Source organism: Chinchilla lanigera, unplaced genomic scaffold (assembly GCF_000276665.1).
Source record: "Chinchilla lanigera isolate Chin_1 unplaced genomic scaffold, ChiLan1.0 scaffold00084, whole genome shotgun sequence".
Lineage (NCBI taxonomy): Eukaryota > Metazoa > Chordata > Mammalia > Rodentia > Chinchillidae > Chinchilla > Chinchilla lanigera.
Window position 1 is genome coordinate 3,171,466 of NW_004955485.1, and position 11,404 is coordinate 3,182,869.

The 11,404-nt window shown below is 42.6% G+C and overlaps 1 pseudogene; it reads right to left on the reverse strand.

The window, feature by feature from the left end:
- Positions 1-3,694: 3,694 nt before the first annotated feature.
- On the reverse strand, positions 3,695-9,566 carry LOC102012863 (annotated as a pseudogene).
- Between the last annotated feature and the right edge of the window lie 1,838 nt (positions 9,567-11,404).

Sequence of the window (11,404 nt, forward strand, 5' to 3'; positions counted from 1 at the left end):
GGTATGTGTGCTCTTCGGAAACATAATTGAAGGTCTATGAGTTAGCTTAGGCTTCCTAAACTGTAAAAATTAAAGAAACAGACAAACCAAAAAGACCCCAAAAGCATAGTCTTAGTACTGAATCACAGGACGGCTATAAAATTTAGTGCGCTACTTCCTGCAGTGAGCTTTCCAGGAGTGCTGCCTTGTCTAACTCTCTAGACAGCCTCGAGGATGGTTCACCTTATTTTCCCATACTAGTTTATTGATTCATCATTTGTTCACATTGTAACTGAACTGTGACTCCAACAAGAATGTTAATTTCTGTTTTATCCACTCACAAATCTTCAGAAAAATAAAAAATAAAAAAATCCAGCTTGGCTACAAGAGAAGCTTGCTAATTTTTAGACATGTAAATGCACGAATCTGCATCAGAGACTCTAAGTGCTGTGGCAGAGTGTTTATCGAACTTGACAAAGTGACAAATTGTGTTTGTCTGCACACTTAACCCCGAGGCTAACTGATGTGCTGAGCATGAAAATTAAGATGAATAAACGGATTCGTTGTTAAATTAAAACTGGAGTCTTGGGAAACGTAATTTGTTGAACGACTGACCACTGGATGGCACTCTGTTGGTCATTAAGTATCAGTGTTGCTGGTGAACAGAAAGTGGCGTTTATCTCAGAAATGTTTAGGTTTAAGGATCCAGGACAGAGCTGAGCTATAATGAGCATCAGTCAGGAAGATTTTCAGTAGCATATGTTGTCTGAAACCAGAATTGTAAGGGAGTTACCTTTGGGAATTATGAAAAATCACATCATATGGTCACATGACTTCCTACCCCATCCTGCTTTCCAGGCTTCAGTGTGACATGGGCCATTCTGTCACTAAGGGATAGAATCTGTTTACTTAGCTTTGAGACTGCTGCCGGCTGGGCTTTGTCTTACATGCCTGTCACGCCAGCTATTCTGGTGGCAGAGACAGGAAGATCACAAGTTTGAGGGAAGCCTAAGGTGACTTAGAATGACCATATCTCAAAAAGAAAAAGAAAAAAAATAATGAAGAAAGCACGAAAGAGGGAGACTGGGCAATGTTGCTCAATGTAGAGCCTGCCTAGCATGCAGAAGGCCTTTGGTTCAATCTTCACTACCGCACAACTAAAACAAAGACGCTACACTGGCTTCTGAGTTGTACTGACCAACAGAATTCAGCTGAAGTGATGTTAGGAGACCCAGAGGGCTCACAGATTCCACCCTCACACTCCTGGTCACTGTCAGGCGAACAGAGAACGAGGAAGCCAGGACAAACTTGCAGAGAATGAGCAACCCTGGCGGGGAACAAAGACTGTCGGAGAGGAGCCCCCAGCCTCCCTTAGGCATCCAGACGGGCCAAGGCCGCTGCAGCACACCTGTTTGCTTGAGACGTAGGAATGCTCTCACGGGAACAAGTCGGTCCCCAGAATCATGGATGATAACCACTGTCACTCAGCCATCGACTTCTAGAGGTCTTTGTTGCATCCAAAAGCTAAGTGTACCCACCTCCCAAAAATACTGAACACACACACAAATATGCACGACATTGGTTACTTTAGTTATTCATGGACTGACAGTGTGCTTTCTACCCTGTAGACATATTTAGGTCAAAGGAAAAAGCAACTAAATAAATATGACTTAAAACCATAATTACGTTTTCTAAAGAGCTTTTCTTCCTGGCTAAGACAAACTGCGTAGCATCGCTGTGAGGATTAAAGGTCCAGGGCACAGAGTGTAGGAGGGGCTTACCTGGCCTCCTGTGCCTCTAGCTCATGCTTCCAAGCCCAGCTCAACTCTTCCTCCTGTCCCATTGTAAACTTACTGCACGTTTTTCTTTCATTCTTTCTTTTTCATTTAAATCTGTGTCTGCAAAGAACCAGAATGTTACCCAACTCTAGCCCAAATGTCAGTTAGTGTCACGTGCATTTATTGTCATGTACTTTCTTGACTTCTGTCCACTCCTGCATTTGGGGGGTCACCCCTCCAAGACACACCATGCTAGTCCAGGTCTCTGCCTCCCGGTCAAGCTGGTCACAGGCTTCTTTCTGAAGATAATTTTAGAGGCACCAGAGTCAGGACATCTGCACCCACGAGCTGTAGGCTGTCCTATGAACAGGAAATGTTCACTTCTTTCCCATCAAGTGGGGAGAAACTGCCAAGGAAGAAACATACTCCACACTCTATCTCCCCTCCGTGCCAGTGGACTGCAGCAAGTAACAACAGGACTCTCAAGTTTTCCTAGTGTATTCGCACTGCAGAGCAGAAAAGAGGAGAAATGTTATACTGAAAAGTATTTTTCTATAGCTAAAGAAAACGTTTTACCCTACATGCAGATATTATATACAAAGGCACATAGACATGGTTTCTGTTTTATGTATTGAATATATATATATATAGTACATATTTATTGTTCATTTACTTCAGTAACATGATTAAATTGTTTATCCTTTCAGCAAGCTTGAAACTAGGATTATGAAATCACCTCTGCAAATAGAAAGTCCTGTGGTTGATACATGCATACAAACTTTTATAGTGTATTTGCATGGCATTTAAGTTCTTGTTTCCTTTAATAGAATGAAAAATACTGTTTTATTTAAAGGTGTTTTGAGTAACAAAATATCAAAGATGTTTATTTAGCAATGAAGCAAGAATTTTCCTGGCATTCCAAAATTATATCCATAAATGTTTCAGCCCAGTCCTTCATGTACTGTCATTTAACACAAGATTACGAAGTACCAGGGAAGTACAAGGTACATGTGCGTGTGTGTGTGTGTGTGTGTGTATGTGAGTGTGTGTGTGTATACCTATGCGAGTTCAAGCTACTGGTAGAAAATCTGCTATAGGAACTGTACAAATGTTTTTAAAAGTTCCACAGATATATACTGGGTGATTTTCATCAAAATCTCTACCTATTCTGAAAAGCTAATGTTTTCCATTGCTAAAATAAAGTTGTCAGTTTTGTTATTATGCACTGTTTTAAAGACAAGCAAATAGGGAACTTCATACAATCAACAAATAAATAAATTTGAAGCAATCACAAAAGGGAATAACTCTCCATAAAGTTTACTCGGTAAACAATGACCAGTCCAAAGGCCTTACTAACCTGGGAAATGAATACTGTGGCTGAACAGTATGATCTGAAGTACTGTAAGAGAGTCACTTTGGAATCAGTAAAGGGAGATATGTGTGAGGGTACATGTCCGTGTGTCTGTGAAGATGTGCGCACGTCAGTATGCGGCTGTGATCACTTTTGTATATTAGTAGAATTCTTCCAAGGCTTTTCTGCTTTTATATCCCTCCTTTATGAAAATGGCAGCTTCTATCTCTCCTCCTTTCCAGAGGGCTGTTGGAATGTAATGAACAAGACTCTACAGATGTTGGCATTTGTGTCTGAAATTCCAGCTCATCAAGTAGAAGAGGGACTGTGGAAAGAAGGAAAGTGAATTGGAGAAGGCTCTTGGGAACTGAGAGAAGCTCTTGGGAGCTAATAGGAGCTGCTGGGTGCTGTTAGAATCGGTAAGGATTTTAAAAATTTTTTTAGCTAAGAAAACTTTATTTTGCTCCTTGAGTAGGGAGCTCATATACATGCATGTACACACACACACACACACACACACACACACACACACACCCCTAATACTGTTAAAAGCACTGGTTCCTGAGCACGAGGTTCTCGTACCAGAATTCTGTGCTGGGCCCTCTTTGCTCTACAGTCTCGTATACTACAGGATCAGTGGAGGCAGCACCCTCACACCTCCAGTCCAGGAGTCTTGCTCAGTCCTAGTGCCTGCACCAGGTCGTCTCCAAGCCCACTGTTCAACTTCCCTCTCAAAGACTTTCGGTTGCCACGGGAACGCTTCCTTTCCCGAGCAGCTAAGGCTCGAGGACTGTTCTTAGTTACTGATTGCACTAATAGCTCCATGATCTCATCTGATGTATCACTGGGTAGACTCGAGCCTGGGGGTTCATCAGGCAGTGCAGTAGAGGGCCCCACTGCTGTAGGCACAGTTGGGGAGCTGCTCTGGACCATGCCTCTGCTGCGGTGGCCTTGAGTAGTGTCCTCCAGCCTGCTGGTCTGCAGACTGTTCATACTGGCATGACTGTTGGCATCACCCTGGCCTGGCCCACTCCCCACGGCCACTGCGACAGATGGGTTGTTGGAGACTTCTCCAGTCACACCTGAGAACTTCTCTGTCTCAGTGATCATGCACCCCTGGGTCTTGTTACATTCACGGTAAGTGGCTCGCTTCTTCTGCTGCTTCAGTACCCGTTCCCAGCAAGTCCGATACTCGAGTGCAAACTCCCGCAGAATGTGGCAGAATTGCATGATGCGTACTTCACGAGCTGCCTCTGCAATGTAGCCCAGGTAGAGCAGGAAGGCGTGGAACCTGTTGCAGACACGGCGGTGCACTACCTTCAGCATGGCAACACGGTGGGCACTGGGCCAGGAAGTGGGTGAGGCGGGCACGCAGGGCTGGGGCCAGCTCATGCTTGGCCTAGCTCTGCAAGCTTTTCTCAGCTGTCTGGCCCCAGCACTCCAGCTGCCCCAGGTTTTCAGTCAGCTGCTCAAAGTCCACCTTGGCACAACGGGTCAGTCCAGGGATCTCTGAGTGGAGGTGAGAGGAATCAGGCCGAGTCTGGAGTACCAGAGAGCAGAGATGGTACAGCAGTGACTGCTGGTGCACTGTGTCCTTCACCTCTGACACCTTCTCCAGGTAGCTCAATTCAAAGCCACTGCTCTGGGACCTATTGAGGAAGTTGCCCACGGCCAGCAGGGTAGCCAGGATGCAGTGGAAGGTGGTGTTCTGTACCAGCTGTTGCATGCCCACTTTTAGGTCAAACAGTGACTCTGCAATTTCCCGCTCCATGCTGTCATAGTACAGCTTGAAGGCCCACAGTTGTAGGCAGGCAGCCAGGTCCCCAGTGGAAGCAAGAGTCATCAGGAAATTCTCAGCTGGGCCCAGGGGCACATCAGGGTTGGCTAGCTGGGCTTCCTGGATCTTCTGCTTCTCTTCCTCCTTGAGCATCATGGTCAGTAGCTTCTCAATGCCTTCCTTGCTGACAGCAAATTCATCAAAGTTGAGCAGGGCAGCCTTAATGACATGCACAGGTGGCAAAGTGGTTAGGCCAATGCTGATGGCATTGCTGCGCTTGGGGTCCAGTACTACGGTCATTGACCGGCGGCCCTCACCAGCTTTCTTGGAAGGTAACACGTCTTTGGCTCGTGACTCAAAGAGGTGTTCAGCCATGCTGTGTCCACTGAAACAGCCTCAAGGGAGGCCCACAGCAGCTTGCAGAGCCTGTATGAGCCCTAGCTAGCTTTATCAAAAATTATTGACATAAAAAGTGAATGATCCCAAGCTGCTGGGAAAAAGAAGAGCTGCTCAATACCTGAGGTGATTTGTTAAGAGCATCCCAAGCCCCTCTGAGGCAGGACTCCCCAAAATAGAGGCTCTGGAAGGTGAGACCATGTTTCCCTAGACACAGTTTCATGTCAAATTCTCTGTTACATGTGTGACTTTGAGAAACCAAACTCAGTCTTCATGACAACTCTGCTTCAGAAGAGTCCATTCTTCCTGACAGCCTTGTCATGAGGCAGTCACAATAGCCATACTCAGAGGGGAGGAGGGATTTTCTCCACTTCCAGGACCCCATCCTTGCCTTCCGGCACCGTGGCAGCTCCCATCTGCGGCAAGAGGACAATTCATGGCCCAAGTGGGATTTATCTCCAGTCCGTCTATGTGAGAATTCTGCCAGTGGAAGGAGCTGAAGAAAGTGATGTTTCCTACACTTCTGTAAGGGGTGATTGGCTGGCCAATTTTAGGTGCCAATCTCACTAGATCATGGGATGCCCAGAGATTTGATCAGATATTATATTAGATGTGTCTAGATGAAGAGAATATTTCTGGATGAGATCAGTAATGGAATCTATAGACTACATAAAGCACATTGTCTTTCCTAGTGTCGGTGGTCCTCATGCAATCAGTTGAAGGCTGCATATGTATTAATTATGCATGTGAATTGGATTCAGTGTGATATTTCAGTACCTGTATAAATCATGACTTGATCAAACCCAGCCTTCCATCTCTTCCTGTCCCTATTAACCACTATTCCCCTTTTCAGGTAAACTTTTTCTAAATCCTGCATGTGCGAGTGAACATACGTTATGACTCTTGCTGTGTGTGGCATATTTTATAAGATAATATCCTCTGGTTCTATCCATTCTTTTGCAAATCACAGGGCTTCATTTTTCCTTATTGCTGAATAACTCCATTATGTACGTATACCATGTATTTTTTTTTATCATTCGCCTATTGATGGGCACATAGGTTTTTCCCCGTCTTAGCTACTGTACAGAGTGTCCTGTTAAATGTAGGCATGTAGTTATCTATATCATGTGGTGATTTCATATTCCTTGGATATATCCAGAAATGGGATAGCTAAATCACATGGCAGATCTATTGTTAATTTTCTGAACAACTTCCATGCTACTGTCCCAAATTGCTATACTAATTTACATTCCTACTAATGATCTTTAAGAGCTCACTTTTCTCCTCATCTTCACCAGCATTTGTTATTGTCTTTTATTTATAGTAACCATTCTGATGGTTGTGAAATGATGCCTCACTGAAATTTTGGTTTTCCTTAATGACTAACACAGTTTTCAAATATTTGTTGGCCATTTGTATGTCTATTTTGGGAAATGTCTGTTTAGATCAATTGCCAATTTTTTAAAACTTGATTACTTGAGGGAGCTGTAAAGCTTTTTGAGTTCCTAATATAATTTAGGTTTCAGTCCTTTGTCAGATGAGGTCTCCTACTCCACAGGTTGTGTCTTTACTCTCCAGCTTTCAAACACCAACTGAAACATTGGTTTTCCCAGGTTTTCCTGCATCCCTTCAGGCTGGAAGAATACTATTAACTCGCCTTTACCTTCAATCTGCTCGCTGTAGAATTTGATTTTTATCAGTCTCCATAACCAGCTCTTTATTTGCTTCTTACATTTGTTCTGTTTCCCTGGAGAATCCTAAATAATACAGACATAAAGGATCATCACAATCTATGTCTCTATCTTACTTTGCTCTGATATAGAAGAAGAAATTTAGAATATTAAATTTTCAAGGCTTCCTTGCAGGTATAGGTGATGTATAAACCATTTTGGGCAATGGGTTTTGTTGGAGACCACTACAAAGTGACTCTGAGCAGGATTTAATATTAACCAATTGGCTTTCCATGTTTACTTGTGAGCTGTCTGAAGACCACAGCTGAAGATGTCTGGCTCCAACCCCAATTAACTACAAGGAGACTGCAGTTGCAGGCATCACACTCCTGCTGTGAAGGCCTTCCTGGAGATAACATAGTTCTCCTAAATTAACATAATGTATTACTTGAAAAAGTCCTGCCCAGATTCCCGTGTTTTCTTGAGTATCCTTCTCCTTTGTTTATAAACCACATAAATATGGGCTGCCCAGGGAAGTCTTGGTCTAAACTCAGAGAAAATTGAAACTGTAAGAGAGTTAGTCCCTCCTGGAGCCCTAAAAATCATTGCCATTGTCTCATTTATTTAAGCCTTTGCCATCCACTCGCTTGAGAGACTGCGGGCCTGATCAGCCTGCAATGACTGAGGGTTATTTAACCTGGTTTTCAATAGGGCTTTAAGTTGAATATTTTAGTCAGGGTTTTCAATAGTGTTTCAGATAAATAGACTTGGCTGGCATAATTTTCTGTCTTTTTCTCATGAACTTACTATCTAGAACAGAGATGCTATACCTGAAGACACAGCACCCATAATGCAACCATGAGCATGAAAGATGTACTCACAACAGGCAAATGAAATGCAGAACTATTGGCTGTTGTGGCATAGTTGAGTTGTCAAATAAATGCAAAATCACCTTTGTTGTTGTTGTTGTTATTGTCGTGCGTTTTCTCATGGTGTGAGGGAAATTTTTAAATCAGTGTTACTTTTATTTTGTGTTTTTAAGTGCTACTTATACCTGACCTGTGTATGGCAAAGTTTAATAATGTATGAAAAATATTTAGAAAACAGCTGGGGTTCACTAAATTTTTTAAATGGTATGAAGGTGACCATTACCATAGTTTGTGTTTTCCCACAAACACAGAGGGAGAAGCAACTGGAACAGATCGCAGGCCTCTGAAGTGATTCCTACTGACGAGAATCTGTAGTTGCCATTTGCAGATAATCTTTGACATATCCTCTCACATGAAGCAAAGGTCTCAAAGGAAAGGACCTTGATGCCCTCGTTCTTCTACCCTGGCCCAACTTCCTTGACACATAGACACGAAGGTTCTTTCTGGAGAAGAGGGTAACAGGCTGGGCCTGGAGACCGGGGACTCTGAGATAAGTGACTCATGCCAGTGCTCAGTCAGGACACTCAGAGCTTGGACACTTTATGTGCAGCTTGAAGAGGGGGTTCTGCAAAATGTGAGAGGTTTTTGGGAAAATAGTCTGCTGTTGAAAGCAAGGAATGATGGAAAAAAACCAGGAAAAAGTGTGGGTTAAATTTTGGTGCAGAGGGCTTTGTATGCAAGTAACTGAACTCATACTTGATTAAAAGTGTTAAAAAGCTGCATTAACTTAAAAGTTTTCATGTATCTCTAGTTTTCTATGGTATGTTGCTATTTTTTAAGAAAAAATAAACCAACAACGAAGAGAGTAAGAACTACTTAATCATATGGTGTACAATGAGTTAGAAGAATGTTTGGGGGGAAGGTGTCAGTTTTCCACCCCATTAGAGTACCAAAGCCTTTGAAGAGAAGACGATACCTATCAAAACAAATCAAGCAAAGCTTCTGTCTGCCCAAACAAACACAGTGCAGGGAGGGATGTATGGGAACTCAATTTCACTGAGATCCTGGGGATGTAACTGGTTTCCTGTTGGGAAGACTTAGCTTCCAGACCAAAAAAGCCAACAGGACTGTGTGCCATATAAAGTAATAACAAAGATAGAAAGTTGAGTGCTGGGAAAGGAAATACTGAAGGAAGGCCATTGACTTACATTTTATCTTTTATAAGCTGCAATAGTCACCTTATTTGCACTTTCTCAGGAAACGTACAACTCTTCTGCAAGGTATATGCCCTGTAAAATTACTGAATTATAGAGTAAATGCATTTAAAAGCTAGATTAGCTCCTCGGACATCCCCTTTCTATGGCTGTCCTGTGATGTACTCTTAGTACTCTTAGAGCTAGTGCGGTCAAAACTGTTTCCACCCATACAAACCAAGAGTTGCACCTCTCATTCCTGCAAAAAAAATACCTGACACCCATAGATAAAGGGGGAAAGGTTTATTTAGCTCACAGTGTGTAGAGGTTTCAGTCCATAATCGGCTGGCTCCAAGGCAGAGTGGCGTGGCACAAAGGCCTTGCAGAAGACAAAGGTTTCAGGACACCAAAAAGGTGGGGAAACAACAAGGTATGGCCAAGCTCTTTCTATCCCTTACGTCTTATCCGGGGTGCTCAGGTCAGGTAGCACCCGCACCTTTAATCCTAGCACCCTCAGTCCAAGGCTTGCACCATGAGTCAGTTGCAGTGTCATGCACTCTAGATCCACACAGGTCCCCCTACTGCATGAGGCTTTGGCCGGGGGGGGGGACATCTAGGCACAAGCCATACTGGAATGTTTACTTTTTTCCCAGGATAATGTCTCGTAGCACTTTAAGGGTAACTGACCCCAGGCAGGAAATCTTCTTGTCTAGTAAAACAGATGAAACTGTTATGGATGAGAGTAAGAGTGCACATCTCAAAAATGGAATTCAGGGAAAGTTGTCTTCATATAACTCAAGGGAAGGAAGGGCAAAAGGCCACTGACTCTTCCTCCTGAGAAGACAGAGAACACTTGACACGGCTTGTTTCTGTCTTCTGTTGATTCTTTTCCAGAGCGGTGCCATCCACCTTCCTCGTGAAGAGTGTCTGTGACCCCACACTCTGGAAAGAAAAAAATAAAACAAGAAAAGGAAAGAAAGAGGAAGCAGGATTCCTTTATCTGTACTCAAAAAATCCCTGGCTCACAAAAACCTCAAACTGACAGCCCTTCAGTCTCACACAGATCAAAGGTAAATTTCGTGTGATCAGCAAAGGTTTTCTAAATCGTTTGTCTGCAATTAAAACACAAGTCACTTTAGTTACTAATCCAAAGTCTGTTTCCCTTTAAAAACGAGAAGGCCCAGTATCACAGGCTGTGAGTATCTGCTCGCTGCAGAGGGCACAGGATCTCCAGCTTCCCACAGTCTTCTTAATTTACAACCCAGCTGACTAATTCATTCTCATTAGCTGTAAGCAATTGCTATTGCAAAGCTTTCTCTTACATTGTTGGCTTAGACGACTTCATGAAAGCAGCATTAAACAGAGGAAAAGAATTCACCTTTTTAAAATGTCTCTCACTTTGCCAATATGTGAAAATAACAGGCTTTCAGTTACAGGCATCATAGTGAAGAAGGATAAAAATCTTGCTTATATATTATTAAAAAAACAGTTCATTCTTTCCTGACTTATCTGTGTCTCTCTTGTTTGCTTTATCTTGTATTTCCCCTGGTATCTGCTATTGAAATGGTATAAATGTTCATGCAGCGAAAGAAAGAAAGATTTCTTCAAAGGCGTATGACAGGAGTAGTGAAATTAGCATTAGCTTCCCCCCTGCAACCTGAGATTGCCACTTGGAAAAAAAATTCGTGACAAGTGTGGAAATGTACATTATCTGTCTTTCCCTCCCTCTGTTGAGATAATAAAGATGTTTTATGCTTCAGAGGAGAGCATCAGTGTGCTTCTAGCGTTTTATCTCCCCCACTGTCTTCTGTTTCTGACTCATGGGAGAGAAGGGACTGACTGTTAATATATTTCTTTATATTTTACAGAATAAAGAAAATGCTCTGGGTCAGTGATACCTAGTCACCATTACAATCAGAAACAACACAGGGTTAAAACCATATAAACCAAAGTGTCATGAGTATTTCTCATTTCACTTTTGAGAACTGAAAAATAGTGGGAAACTCTCGCACATGCCAGTGTGCGTAATTAATTGCCAGGCTTTCTTGCCTGACTGCCTATTCATTTCTTTCTTTCTTTCTTTCTTTCTTTCTTTCTTTCTTTCTTTCTTTCTTTCTTTCTTCTTTCTTTCTCTTCTTTCTTTCTTTCTTTCTTTCTTTCTTTCTTTCTTTCTTTCTCTTTTTCTTCTTTCTTGCTTTCTTGCTTTCTTGCTTCCTTCCTTCCCTTCTTCCTCCTTTCCTTCCCTCCTTTCTTCCTTCCTTTTTTAAAAATATGACTTTACCTGCTTTTCCTCTATTTCCCCAAAACAAACCCTGGCCACTTCTTCCTTTTTGATAGAAACAAAATTATCTTTTTTTAGCCTGGAGATTTCTGCTGAGGTAAACAAGAAAA